This window comes from Amphiprion ocellaris, chromosome 5 (genome assembly GCF_022539595.1).
Source record: "Amphiprion ocellaris isolate individual 3 ecotype Okinawa chromosome 5, ASM2253959v1, whole genome shotgun sequence".
NCBI lineage: Eukaryota > Metazoa > Chordata > Actinopteri > Pomacentridae > Amphiprion > Amphiprion ocellaris.
This window is the reverse complement of record NC_072770.1, coordinates 27249597-27263095: the sequence shown is the minus strand read 5'-3', so window position 1 is coordinate 27263095 and position 13499 is coordinate 27249597. Positions and strand designations below refer to the sequence as shown.

The 13499-nt window shown below is 41.1% G+C and overlaps 2 long non-coding RNA genes across 5 annotated transcripts in view; one reads left to right on the top strand and one right to left on the bottom strand.

The window, feature by feature from the left end:
• LOC129348842 (uncharacterized) overlaps positions 1-13499 on the top strand; it is a 109831-nt gene that overhangs the window by 4555 nt on the left and 91777 nt on the right. The window lies entirely within an intron of this gene.
• Positions 30-9779, bottom strand: LOC129348841 (uncharacterized). Of its 4 annotated transcripts, none has more exons than XR_008601559.1 (7): positions 5409-9779; positions 4995-5265; positions 4581-4851; positions 4257-4399; positions 1845-1904; positions 1463-1574; positions 30-328 (listed from the first exon to the last, which is right to left on the bottom strand). It is a non-coding gene; the product is annotated as an uncharacterized LOC129348841 (long non-coding RNA). The 4 variants fall into 4 exon arrangements; XR_008601557.1 differs by having other exon boundaries at positions 34-331; XR_008601558.1 differs by lacking the exon at positions 30-328 and adding an exon at positions 648-827.

Genomic DNA, 13499 nt, shown 5'->3' with positions numbered 1-13499 from the left:
GATGCACTGAATTGGACAGCTGGACACACACATAAACAGAGTCAGCTGTTAGCTAGTTAGCAACGCCGCCGTCCTAAACATGCGATCATTCCTGTCTCATCCATTAGAAGGTCATTATCATGATGTAGTAAACTTTTTACAAACTTTTATTTAAAATACTACATTCATTTTAAAGACACGCAAATACACCATTGACACAAGCTTTCAGATTTTTCTGCACTAGCACTAGAAGGTGATTACCATCTCCAGGTCAGAGTTTTCTGGGGTGAATCCAGTTGGTAGACTGACATCAAGAACCACCATCCTGACGTCTCTGGGTCCTAGAGCCCTGCTGTGAATGAGAAAAAGAACAGCACTGACAAAGGGCACGATGACTATACGACTATAATCAGCTGCTGTCACATTGTTCATGTAAAGGCATAACGTACAATCAGTCACTGATCAGATTAAAGTCTTTGAGCGTGTGAGCAGCAGCATTTTAAAATTAGTCTGAAAGAAAAACCAGAGGAATCAGTCTTTACTGAGGCACACCAAGAATCCACGAAGAACTACCTGCATCTGCAGACCAACAGATGTTCTTCCACAGAGCTCTGACATCGTTTGTACTTCAAATACTATATTTATCGTATTATGAACCCTTATCATGCTCTATTTTTATTGCAAATAACACCGATTTGCACTTTATTGTAAATATTAACAGTTTTTTAAGCTCACCTCTGTAAATACCAGCATTTTAGGCAGATTTGGGATGTCTGTTGCATGCTCATTCGCACAGTGGCCCTCTATCTTCTATGTAACACGTGAGCTCATGCATACCTTGAATCTCCCTAAGGGAATGAATAAAGTACCTATCAGATAATGTACAGAGTGTCAGTCCACAGAGGAACTGGCACAAGATATTTTGAACTACCCAAAGCTGTGAAACTGTGCCCTGCAATTTGTAATAAGGTAGTCGATACTGCTGCCGATCTAACATTTTGCACAGTCGTGTACACGTATAACAGCAACAACTACTTGATCTTGTCTGACTTTTCTACATCTGCTGGAGGCTTTTCTGGTCCGGGACAGCAGCAAAGCATTAATTAATGTACAGCTGTATATATTATATGGTGGGCTAGAGCGTATGTAATAGTGTATTTGATGTAATTATGCTCCAATGTGTTATTTTGATCTTAACAATAATGTATTCATTTGATCTTAACAAAAATAATACGAACAAAAAGTCCCTGAAGATGAGCACACACAGTCCTTGCATTGTGATGTATGCAAAACGTATGTATTTTAAGAGATTGTACGCGAGTGTTTTATAAATTCAATTTACTAAATTTACTCAGGTCAGCAGTCAAAATGCTTTGTTTTTTTTTTTTTGTTTTTTTTTTGTTAAAGTGCATTTGCTTTAATTTGTCACCCGTCTGAAGGACGTCGTGTAAAATATGTGATATAGTGTGAGAATTTGATCTACCGCTGGATCCTTCAAAAGTGACGTTGAGATCAAAGTGCTTGCAGGGCATTTTCTCTTCCACCTCATGCAGCTGATTGTAATAGGTCACAACCCGTGGTCGTCTTTCCCTGTACTGGAAAGAAAACCACGTGTAAGAGGCACAGAGGAGAAAACAACAAACAAACATAAGAGGAAAAGCAGACAGTGGCGTATAAGTATTGTACTCATAAACAAAGCCCTTAGCGGCAAGGTCTTTGTGATATTTCTGAAATACATTTAGAATGGATTGTTGCGGTTTCAGCACGCCATGAAAGTGAGACTCGAATGAGGTCAGTCTTGGTTAGTAACCCCATACTCCATTCATGTCATTCTACAACTCCATTCTTATGTATCGTGATAATACCTCTAGTATTCCTTGTCCATTTCCTCGAGCCTCTACTTCCAAATCAAGATTAGCAGGCAACTGCGAACAGAGAAGAAGATTGTCTGTGAAATGCTGTGCATTATTATGTAATTAAATTGGAGATATTAATTGATAAAGGAGGTATATTTTCTGCTCTATGTTTCACTGATAATGTTTGCATTGCTAGTTCTCAAATGGTTGTTGTAGGAGTTTCTTTTTGGTTTGTTTGTTGTAGGAGTTTCAGGCACCCCATAAGTAAATTAATTTTTGATCAAGTTTATGTTTCAAAAGCAGGATTAGATGTGGAACATTGTATGTGATTCTTGTAGGAACACTTTTGAGTGTGATGGGAAGAGGCCTTGTTTGTCAACTAAATAGTGGTATTAATTGTAGTGCAGATTAGTTGTTTGTAGAAAAGAACAAAATTAGTTTAGTGTTTGAAATTAGGTAATGATGTTAAATGGTTAGATTGTGGAAAGTTTTAATATGAAAGACAGTTTTAGTGGTAATGACATAAAAGTATAGGAAAATCTTTTTGAGTTTGTTGTGTGGTATGAAGTCTGTGTTGCAGTGGTGTTGTTTTTCATAGTCCATGTTTAGAGTATGAAATTGTAAGTGTGCCAGTTACACTTTTATTTATGCCAAAAATGATAAAGTTATGTGAAGGGATTTTATTGGGTTATGGTAGAGATTGTGTGCATGTTATCAGAGGGATGCAATTGTGTGCAAATACAACATTTATACAAATGGTTTACAGGTATTATATGTTTGCAATATATATAGTGCTTGTGGATTTTGTTTGGATGTTAGTTAGCAGTTGTTGTTTCTAATAAATTGCTTGTGGCAATCATGAATAATATGATAGTAAGTGTGGTTGGGTAGTAGATAAAGTTGTTATTCAGATTTGTAGGATTGCTGTCACATGAATTTGGTAGGAAATGTTTGGTGCAGTACATTTTTGTTTCTATGTGTATAAATGATTGTGTTAACCATCTGTTGTGTGGTTTAAATTGTTTTTATTGAATGTAAGTAATGGTATTTTGATTTACAGAAGGAGACCTGATCAGTATTTTTATAGATTTCTTACATTTAGTTTACCATAGAGTTTCTATTGAAGAATTTGTCGAGTCGAGTCGAGTCGAGTCGAGTTGAGCAGCGCTTCGCAGCGCTTCGCAGCGCTTCGCAGCGCTTCGCAGCGCTTCGCAGCGCTTCGCAGCGCTTCGCAGCGCTTCGCAGCGCTTCGCAGCGCTTCGCAGCGCTTCGCAGCGCTTCGCAGCGCTTCGCAGCGCTTCGCAGCTTCCTGCAACAATAACAGAGAACAAAGTGGCAGCGACCGACGTTCTTCCTGCAACAATAACAGAGAACAAAGTGGCAGCGGCCGACGTGCTTCCTGCAACAATAACAGAGAACAAAGTGGCAGCGGCCGACGTGCTTCCTGCAACAATAACAGAGAACAAAGTGGCAGCGGCCGACGTGCTTCCTGCAACAATAACAGAGAACAAAGTGGCAGCGGCCGACGTTCTTCCTGCAACAATAACAGAGAACAAAGTGGCAGCGGCCGACGTTCTTCCTGCAACAATAACAGAGAACAAAGTGGCAGCGGCCGACGTTCTTCCTGCAACAATAACAGAGAACAAAGTGGCAGCGGCCGACGTTCTTCCTGCAACAATAACAGAGAACAAAGTGGCAGCGGCCGACGTTCTTCCTGCAACAATAACAGAACAAAGTGGCAGCGACCGACGTTCTTCCTGCAACAATAACAGAGAACAAAGTGGCAGCGACCGACGTTCTTCCTGCAACAATAACAGAGAACAAAGTGGCAGCGACCGACGTTCTTCCTGCAACAATAACAGAGAACCAAGTGGCAGCGACCGACGTTCTTCCTGCAACAATAACAGAGAACCAAGTGGCAGCGACCGACGTTCTTCCTGCAACAATAACAGAGAACCAAGTTGCAGTGACTGAGGTTCTTCCTGTGACAATGGTTCACAATCCAAACAATTTTTTCAATAAAGGTTTTTGTTTTTATTGACAACAAACTTGTACAAAACATTAAAAAAAAAAAAAAGAATCAATTCTTGCAATTTCTCACAATAATCTATAAATACAAAAGGCAATCAATGCAGTCAAATGGAGTCGAGTGGAATGGAGTCGAGTGGAGTCGACACCAGAATGCGGCAACAATGACAAAACTCCTTGTGCAACATCCTCCAGGAAGGTCCGTGTCGCCTTTGAAACATTCATCAGTAGGTCAGTTCAAAATCCAGCCAGTCACGCTTAAGCAGGTGATTTATTTTACGCAGACTACACTTTTATCAGTTCCCCCCCCCCCCCCCCCTGATAGAATCTAAAAGCACAGATGTCAGCACAAATGATGGTCTAGACTAAACAGTGTGTGCTTTCATTTCTTACCCATTTTCAAATTGTCTTTGAAGGTTGTTAGGTCTTCATGGCAGAATGATTTCCACCTTCGTGGAAGCTGAAGGTTTCTGCTTGAATATTTCTGATCTTCATCAGGTGTATTTGTTACCCGGTAATGCTTTGTAGCAGATGGTCTGGGGGAGGAAAACATCAAAAAAATGTGTTGAAGTATAGAAAGCTGAAAGCCACACACTAGTGCATGTATATGAAGCACTGCATTTTATCCATGAGGAAATTCACCTGTGTGGGTTTTAAACGTTTATGAGGATTTATACATGAATAACCTAAACTAATCCATCAAAACCGGATACTTACCACGGGAAGAAACTCAGCTGAAGGGGTAGGTAGGAAACCCAAACGGGAACCGGCAGGGGTACGAGGGCAGCGTCGTGTCCAAGAAGCTCTGGTGGTCACGAGTCGACGCAGGATGTGCGCGTCCGTGGTGGAGCAGGGAGTGAATGACAGAGCCGGCTTATATGCTGGGAGGTGGAATTGCAAACAGGTGACTGGTGTGAGCCAATTACGGCAGCTGATTCTCATTGCTGCAATCAGACTGCAGGCAGGTGGAACAGTCAGGGAGGAAGGGCTGAAAGCGGACAAGCAAAATCTGATTAGGAAAACAGACAAGACTACAAAATTCAACAAAGACTCTAAACTAACAACAGAGGGGAAATTTAAGAAAACCATAAATGAATAACCTAAACTAATCCATCAAAACCGGATACTTACACCGGGAAGAAACTCAGCCGAAGGGGTAGGTAGGAAACCCATACAGGAACCGGCAGGGGCACGAGGGCAGAGTCGTGCCCAAGAAGCTCTGGTGGTCACGAGTCGACGCAGGATGTGCGCGTCCACGGTGGAGCAGGGAGTGAATGACAGAGCTGGCTTATATGCTGGGAGGTGGAATTGCAAACAGGTGACTGGTGTGAGCCAATTACGGCAGCTGATTCTCATTGCTGCAATCAGACTGCAGGCAGGTGGAACAGTCAGGGAGGAAGGGCTGAAAGCGGACAAGCAAAATCTGATTAGGAAAACAGACAAGACTACAAAATTCAACAAAGACTCTAAACTAACAACAGAGGGGAAATTTAAGAAAACCATAAATGAATAACCTAAACTAATCCATCAAAACCGGATACTTACCACGGGAAGAAACTCAGCTGAAGGGGTAGGTAGGAAACCCATACAGGAACCGGCAGGGGCACGAGGGCAGAGTCGTGTCCAAGAAGCTCTGGTGGTCACGAGTCGACGCAGGATGTGCGCGTCCGTGGTGGAGCAGGGAGTGAATGACAGAGCTGGCTTATATGCTGGGAGGTGGAATTGCAAACAGGTGACTGGTGTGAGCCAATTACGGCAGCTGATTCTCATTGCTGCAATCAGACTGCAGGCAGGTGGAACAGTCAGGAAGCAGAGAGACACAGTAGAAAGTTTTAATCACAGATTAAAGTGTGGCTAAATGCAAAGAAGAAAAAAAAACAGCAGGAGAAAAAGGTGAAACACCTAAGGAGTCATTTACTATGAAAGTCTAAAAACAACAGACTTAAAGCTTTATTAAACAGGATGATAAAACAAGGCTGAGTATCGAAAGATTTGATTTCACAGATTCAACTCTATAATCAGTCCTGTCAGTTCTGAAATCTCTGAAAATGTGGTTTCTTACTCATTTCATTAACAAAACAGAATGAATTAAGACTCCAGTAACTCTTCATTAACAAATCTGAATGTCCCTTGAGCTACTTCCTCCCCGTTTTAGACAGCAAAAAGCCTTTTTAAAAAAAAAAAAAAAAAAAAAAAAAGAATCCTGAACATTGGACATGTTCTTAACACATTTTCAGTCTGACTCACCAAATGTGCTGTTGCAGGTAGGTGCCTGCCATTTCCAGCAGCATTTCATGTAATATTCTTTTCCCCTTTTGCTATTCGAGCGTTACTGTTTTCCCATTTACTTTGGAAAAAGCAACAATCACAGTGCTAGTCACCGTGCTGAAAATGGCAGGCAGGTCCGCTTGGTTCTTTCAGTGAATTAGCCATTTTAATGAAGGTGCTCACTTCTATATGCACAAATGTTCCACCAAAACAAATTCCCTCAGAGGTGATTTTGCAGGGACACCATTGCTGCATGCCTAATATGATTTTGACTGACTGGGGTAAAGACATACAAAGAAACCGGGACGTATTTCCACCCACAGCAGAATAGCAATAGGTGCACATAGACCGTTCTTCGATGCTGACACATTCATCCATCCATTCATTTCCCTCCACATAACCAGTTCCAGCAGGCTAAGCAGGTCATTCCATCTGCAATTCCATTTCAAGAGAATTTCTTAAATAATGAAAGGATATCATCTGTACGTTCTTGTTACATGTTGCCACATTGTGAATTGAATTATGAGTAATTATGTACTGTAAGTTATCATGAACACTTTTCTGCTCCTGACAGGGATCTTAAAATAGTATAATGTATAACAGGGGTATATTATAGCAAAACAATAGACAGATGATGCAGCTGCGTTGTGTTTAACTGATGCCACATTAAAACAACAGCTCCAGGGCAAAGATGTCTCATTTAAATGAAATGCCTGTTGCCTTGACTCCTCAGATTGCGGACGTACAAACTGGGAAATGAGATGAGGCATCAGATTGTTCTGATCAACCTCCACAAAATCATTCAGCAAAATGTGAGTGCAGTCCATGTTGTTGGCAGCATGTAAACAGTAAGTTAATGCCCTGAATCGGTCCTGTAGCTTGCTACATTAGCATAGCATGCTAACATTTCTGTTATTCTAGCTCACTCCTTGTTTTTGTTAGTTTTTTGAATTACGTTAAGTATGTCCCCATCACAAGGTCTGGATAGCTTTCAGCGCATGTGTTTTTTTCTGCCCACATTTTGGTGATTTCAGCCTCCAGGCTTCAGCCTACTATCCCACCACTTGCTCTGTAGTTGGTTACCAAGCAAGTCCAAAGAATTTGTGCTTGTCCTCCTTGTTTTTTTTTTTGTTTTATTATTATTATTATTATTATTATTATTATTATTATTATTATTATTATTATTATTATTATTATTATTATTATTATTATTATAACAAAGCCTATATTTTGCTGAGAGAAAAACTTCCTTTGTTTGTCAAATGGAAAGGGATGCATTCATTTTGAAATGCCAATAAACTGTTTGTTTGATGTCAAACCAAAGCGACTGATGGAACAGTTCATATGCAATTTAAATGCATTCATTTAACATTAAGAGACAGTTTGTACAGAAAAATACTTTTTACTGACAGAGGAGTCAAACCTGGGTTATTTCATCTTTAGCTCTATTCCTGGCTGATAAGTGCAATGCATGCAAATATCCCACCTCTATTTGGTGGGATGAAAAACACATTAAAAGTCATCTCCCATGGGTATAAAGCTTTAAAACATTGACACCGCTTTGAAAAACAAAGTTATACAATAACACTGAATAAACCGTTAAAAAACATGACAAAAAAATTGTAGAGGTAAAACAGGGAGTGATAATGAACAATTTTGAGGGGCCCACATAGGTGAGTCCTTGGACTTTATTTACTTATTTTTCCAAACCAATGCTCAGGTAAGAAGCTTCAGCAGCAGGAGGCTTAGCAGAGCCTAACGGAAGACAGAAGGGGAGCATGCTGTGCTTTAAAGCTAAATCAGCTAAATCAATAGTAAATCACAGGGAGACGTGAATGGGAGTAATGTATGTTCTTCTCCTGGAATTTGTTGAAAACCGGCAGCAGCAGAAACTGCAGTGTTAGTAGAGAATGACTAACGGGGTAAAGCAAACAGTAGATCATGCAGTAGAGCTGCAAGGATTAATCACAAAGGTGCCGGTCAGTAGAAGAAACCTTGACTTTAAAGGTCAAACACTCCCGTTGTGGGAGAATGTTAGGGGAAAAAGCGAGCCTCGATAATGAAAATCAGGGTAGGGATGCAAAAATTCATCTCCAGCCAGCTAAGAAAACCAGGAAAATATCATCAGTATAGAGTTGGAAATTAGTGATTGTGATGTTTATGAAATATGCAAGCAAATGGTGACACATGGAAGACAAATGTAGTTTTAAAACAACTGCCCCCTGTAGGACAATGCTGGGGCAACAACTTTCTCAAATAAAACCACAGAATGATTTGTCAAAATCATTGGCAATGTTTTAGAAATAAAAGCATATCCTGTTCTAATATGGCAGTGGAGGTTTGGTTACAATAGTTAAAAATACGATTGATTTAGTTTCACTTTACTAACTAAGGGTAGTTTATTGGAATGTCTGTTGTTCTCAGGCCTCTTTTGAAAAAGAGACTAGATTAAATAATGTTTAAGGAGGGCTTTTATTTCACAGTTAAGATAATAACCACTTTGTCAAACATGAGGAAATATCACAGTAAAAAACTAATTTCTTCCGTGTGGATGAGCATATGACGTTTCAAATAACTTGACTGCCTGAAAGATTTCCCACACTGGTTACAACAATGTGTTTGTAGACTGATCCAGCTCTCCTTTACTGAAACCACTCCCACCCTCATCGAGACATCTGTACAGATCCCAGCAGGTCTGGTCCTATGGAGCAAAAAACAAAGTGTCAGTCACAGCAGTGCAAGAGGACAATAAATGGCAAATGCTACTGAATTACACAGGAAGAGGTAAGGGTGTAGCAGTACACAAAAATCACTGTTGGGCACACACACTCAGCTTTGAGATCATGGTTCATTATGTTCAGAGCGTAAAATGGGAACAAGAAACACAAAGCATTACAGTGCTTCTTTTATCCTTTATTCAAATTAAACACGGGTGTGATGAACAGACTATGACTGCATTTTCTCAAAAAAGCCTGTCAACACTGCTGTAAGTGGCAGCAACTTACTAACAACAAAGTAAAATTTACAAAAGTAAATTCAAATCTTTTTTTTTTTTTACGCTGTTTTTTTGGCCTTTTATCGGCTTTATTTAGGCACAGTGAGATAGAGACAGGAAACAGGGGAGAAGAGTTGGGGGAAGACATGCAGCAAAGGGCCGCGAGCGGGGAATCGAACCCGGGCCGCTGCGTCGGGGGGCCAGCTCTGTACATGCGTCACCCGCGTAACACGTTGAGCCATACGGGTGTTACAGCAGGGCCTTGAAGCATTTGGAAGATTATAGAAGTGCATATTGTGCTGACCTCAATATCATCCAAAATAACCAACACAAATGTGTGTAAAATGTTGATAGCTGTTTTATACAGCTAAAACAAAGGACACCGATGCGTATAATATGTGTACAGGACATTGAAAACATATCATCATGTTCATTTTATGTTTACCCAGTCGTCCTCATCAAATTAAGAAACGTCATTAAATATGAAGCAAAAAAAAAAAAAAAAAAAAAAAAAACGTCAATCATTTATTTAGAGACTTTAAAGATTGAATGGAGTCAAACTGACCCCAAAAGTAATAGGAGGGCTAACTATATAGAGCAGTGATCATCAACTGGCGGCCCGCGGGCCGAATCCGGCCCGCCGAACCGTCCAATCCGGCCCCGACTGGATCCTGCCGCAGGGTAAGCCCCAGCCTGTGTTTTTTTTTTATTCCTTGTTGCCCATTCTTTCTTTTAGTTAGTATATGTTAACTGGTGTGTGACATTATTTCCTTCCTTACAAATTGTTAATAAACATTGTTAAATTTGAACACATCTCCCCCCCCCGTGTTAATGGAACCTGATGAGCCTTAATTGGTTTAGTGACAGTGAAACACACCTGAGCTAGGATTTCCTGGGTGCAAGTCCCAGGTGGCGTTGTCGGGACCATAATTGGTCTAATTGGCTACAAACATTCCTCGAATTTCGCCACATTAGGGAATACAGAATTGTTTGGTTCAGACTGTTGACTCTTTTCCTACCAGTGTTTTAACAGACAAAATGAAAAGTTATGATGCAATCACATGAGTCACAAAATAGTTTATTAGTCAGCAGCAAAATCAGAACTATTTACAATGTGCAAAGTACAAACTGTGGTGGGCCTGTCCTACAGTGGAGGGCTAAAAGTAAAACTATATACAACTAAATCTCAAGTCTCTTTGAGGTGGACTCGCTGGCTGCCCACTGCCTGTGCACCACACAACATCTGCTAGGATGTCAGAGCATGACTGCAGTTGGTAATGTTGCAAATGTAAGGACAGATTAGGTTGTGGATGTAGATTATGAACCGTAATGTAAAACACTACCACTCTAAAAGACAGCTGTCCAGAAATGCAACAACATCTATGCACAGCCTGATAACAATCTCAAAGAATCCCAAAGAATATTTAATTCTCTACACAGTAATGCTGCTCCTTCATCCACTGCACCATTAATCAAAGGACATGACATTTTGACACACAGCAGAACTAGACTTCACAAAAACTCACCTGCTGACTGAATGAATGACAAAATCAAATAACATATGTGGCTGAAAAAGCCTATCACAGCTGACTTAGGGCAAAGGCAGGGGACACCCTAGACAGGTCGCCAGTCTGTCGCAGGGCCACATACAGAGACAAACAAGCACATTCACACCTACAGGCAATTTAGAATGATCAATTAACCTCAGCATATTTTTGAACTGTGGGAGGAAGCCAGAGAACCCAGAGAAAACCAACACATGCACAGGGAGAACATGCAAACTCCATGCAGAAAGATCCCAGGAAAGCCAGAACACAAACCAGGGATCTTCTCGCTGCAAGGCAAAAGTGCTAACCACTACACCACTATGCAGCCATTATCATTAATGATAATATAAAAAAAACCTTCCAACATTCCCTCCTGTTTATCATTAACACATTCCTTTATGATCAACAGACTCAAAACTAGTCATGGGATGAGGCCACATTATTTCTAAACCACAGTTATTCACTGTTGCTGAATAAAAACAAAATTGACTGAAAAAGTACACAGGGTGTGCTCTAACACAGTAAATAGCTGAGAAAACCCAGTTGCCACCTTCCAGCAGGACAATGACAATTACTGACATCTCTCGAAAGCAAAATGCAAGAAAAACTCTTTATTCTCATTACAAGGACACATAAAACCACTCAACAAGCAATGTACGCAGACAAACACACATACACTACACATTTCTGTTTCACTGTGTTCACTAACCTTCTCCAGTGTCTCTCTCACACACACACGCACACACATACACACACATATGCCCCCACAGAGCTAGAGAGGGGCACATGTGAAACACTGAGCCACAGACCAAGCTGTTAACTGCTGACAACAAGAACAAAGAGAGTTATATCCACCCTGATTCCTTCACACACATCAGTCCCACTCAGTGACAGGAATGAGAGAAGCAGATGAGATTCCCTCTGTTTATTTACCCTCCGCACAGCTGCACGCACACACACACACACACACGCACACACGCACCCACACACACCACAATGACAGTGGACACAGTAAATTCCTCTTGATGTAGTTAAAATAAGATACTGAGAAGTTTTCTGGGTTTCACTGGACAAGATTCACTCCAGCATCTTTGTTTATGTGACATATCAGGCAAAGTATCATGATATTTGAGTCACTGTGTTACTGTAAATCCGTCTGCAGTGAAACCATTTTTAGACACCAGGCATTACTTTTACACATCAACAGATACCATGATGCCATTATGTGTCTTCTATTCGATCTTCATTCTCCTTGTCTCCTGTTCAACACATTGTATTCGTATTCCAAGACTCACCGATTTTATGCAATTTTGGACGGATTCAGAATTATACATATTGCACATGTGAGAGATTTTTTTAAAAAAAATATTAATGTTGTTGCAGAAATGCTGCCCTATAATGTATAATGTATTTTGTCATGTCTTTTGTTCAGTTTTTGGTTAAACCGCATAAATGTTGTTGCAGCATCCACTGTACACCAGAATGAAATACAAACCAAGCTTTTATACTGAGCTCCCAGTTCTTAGTTGTATACCTGTCCATACTCTCTGTACTCAGCATCTCAGGATCAGCCCTCTGTTGGTTCATGTCCTACCTCTCAAGAAGATACTTCAGAGTATCTTGGAGGGGAGAAGTGCCTGAACTGGACAGCCTATCCACAGGGGTTCCTCGAGGGTCAGTGCTTGATCCCCTCCTCTTCTCAATATATCCAACCCCACTTGGTGCAATAATCCACCCCCATGGTTTCTCATGTCATTGCTATGCTGATGATACCCATATTTTCACGATGTTCCCCCCGGACAATCACATGGTCTCTCCCCCAGTCTCATCATGACTTGCAGATATCTCAGCATGGATGAAAAAAAAAACCCACCTTCAACTAAACTTCTCCAAGACTGAGCTCCTTGTCATTCCAGCCAGTCCCTCTATACAACAGGAAATCAACATCCAGCTTGAATCAACCCAACTGAAACCCACAAAGTCTGCCAGAAACCTGGGTGTCATGATCGATGACCAGCTAACCTTTAAGGCTCATGTGGCCTCTGTTGCTCGGTCGTGTCGGTTCGTCCTGTACAACATCAGGAAGATCAGACCATTGCTGTCTGAACATGCAGCACGAGTCCTGGTACAGGCTCTCCCGACACGCATCGTCAAACCTCTGCAGACGATCCGGAATGCAGCAGAGCGTCTGGTTTTCAACCAGCCAAAAAAAGCATGTCACCCCACTGTTCAGATCGCTTCACTGGCTTCCAGTTGCTGCCCGCTGAACTCTCATTCAGGTCTACACTCCCTCCAGCTCACTACGCTCGGTCAACAAAAGGCTCCTGGTCCAACCACCACAACAAGGCCAGTCTATAGCTAGACTCTTCTTCTCTGTGGTTCCTCGATGGTGGAACGAGTTACCAAACTCTGTTCAATCTGCAGAGTGTCTCTCAGTCTTTAGGAAAAGACTAAATACCCAACTCTTCACTGAACGCCTTTACATCTGACAGACTGCAAAAAAAAAAAACAAAGAGAACCAGTCTAGCTCCTGCTGCATTGTAAAAGGCCTTGCGATTGGTCGAAATTGGTTAGCTGCCAACGATTGGACCAATCAAATTGCTCGATGCATTCTTTTGTTACAATTCATGGCGGCATGTTCGTGTTGGAATTTTGAGCTATTGGGATCGTTTTCGGTGGAATCATGAGGTTTTTATCGAAAGATCAAGAGTCATCGGTGCTAGAAATAGATAAAAGTGTCAAAAACAAGTTCCGATGGAACTGGCTTGAGAGAAAAGTCATTTGAGTCATTTAACAAAACATTGGGTATTTGACTCATGACTCAGG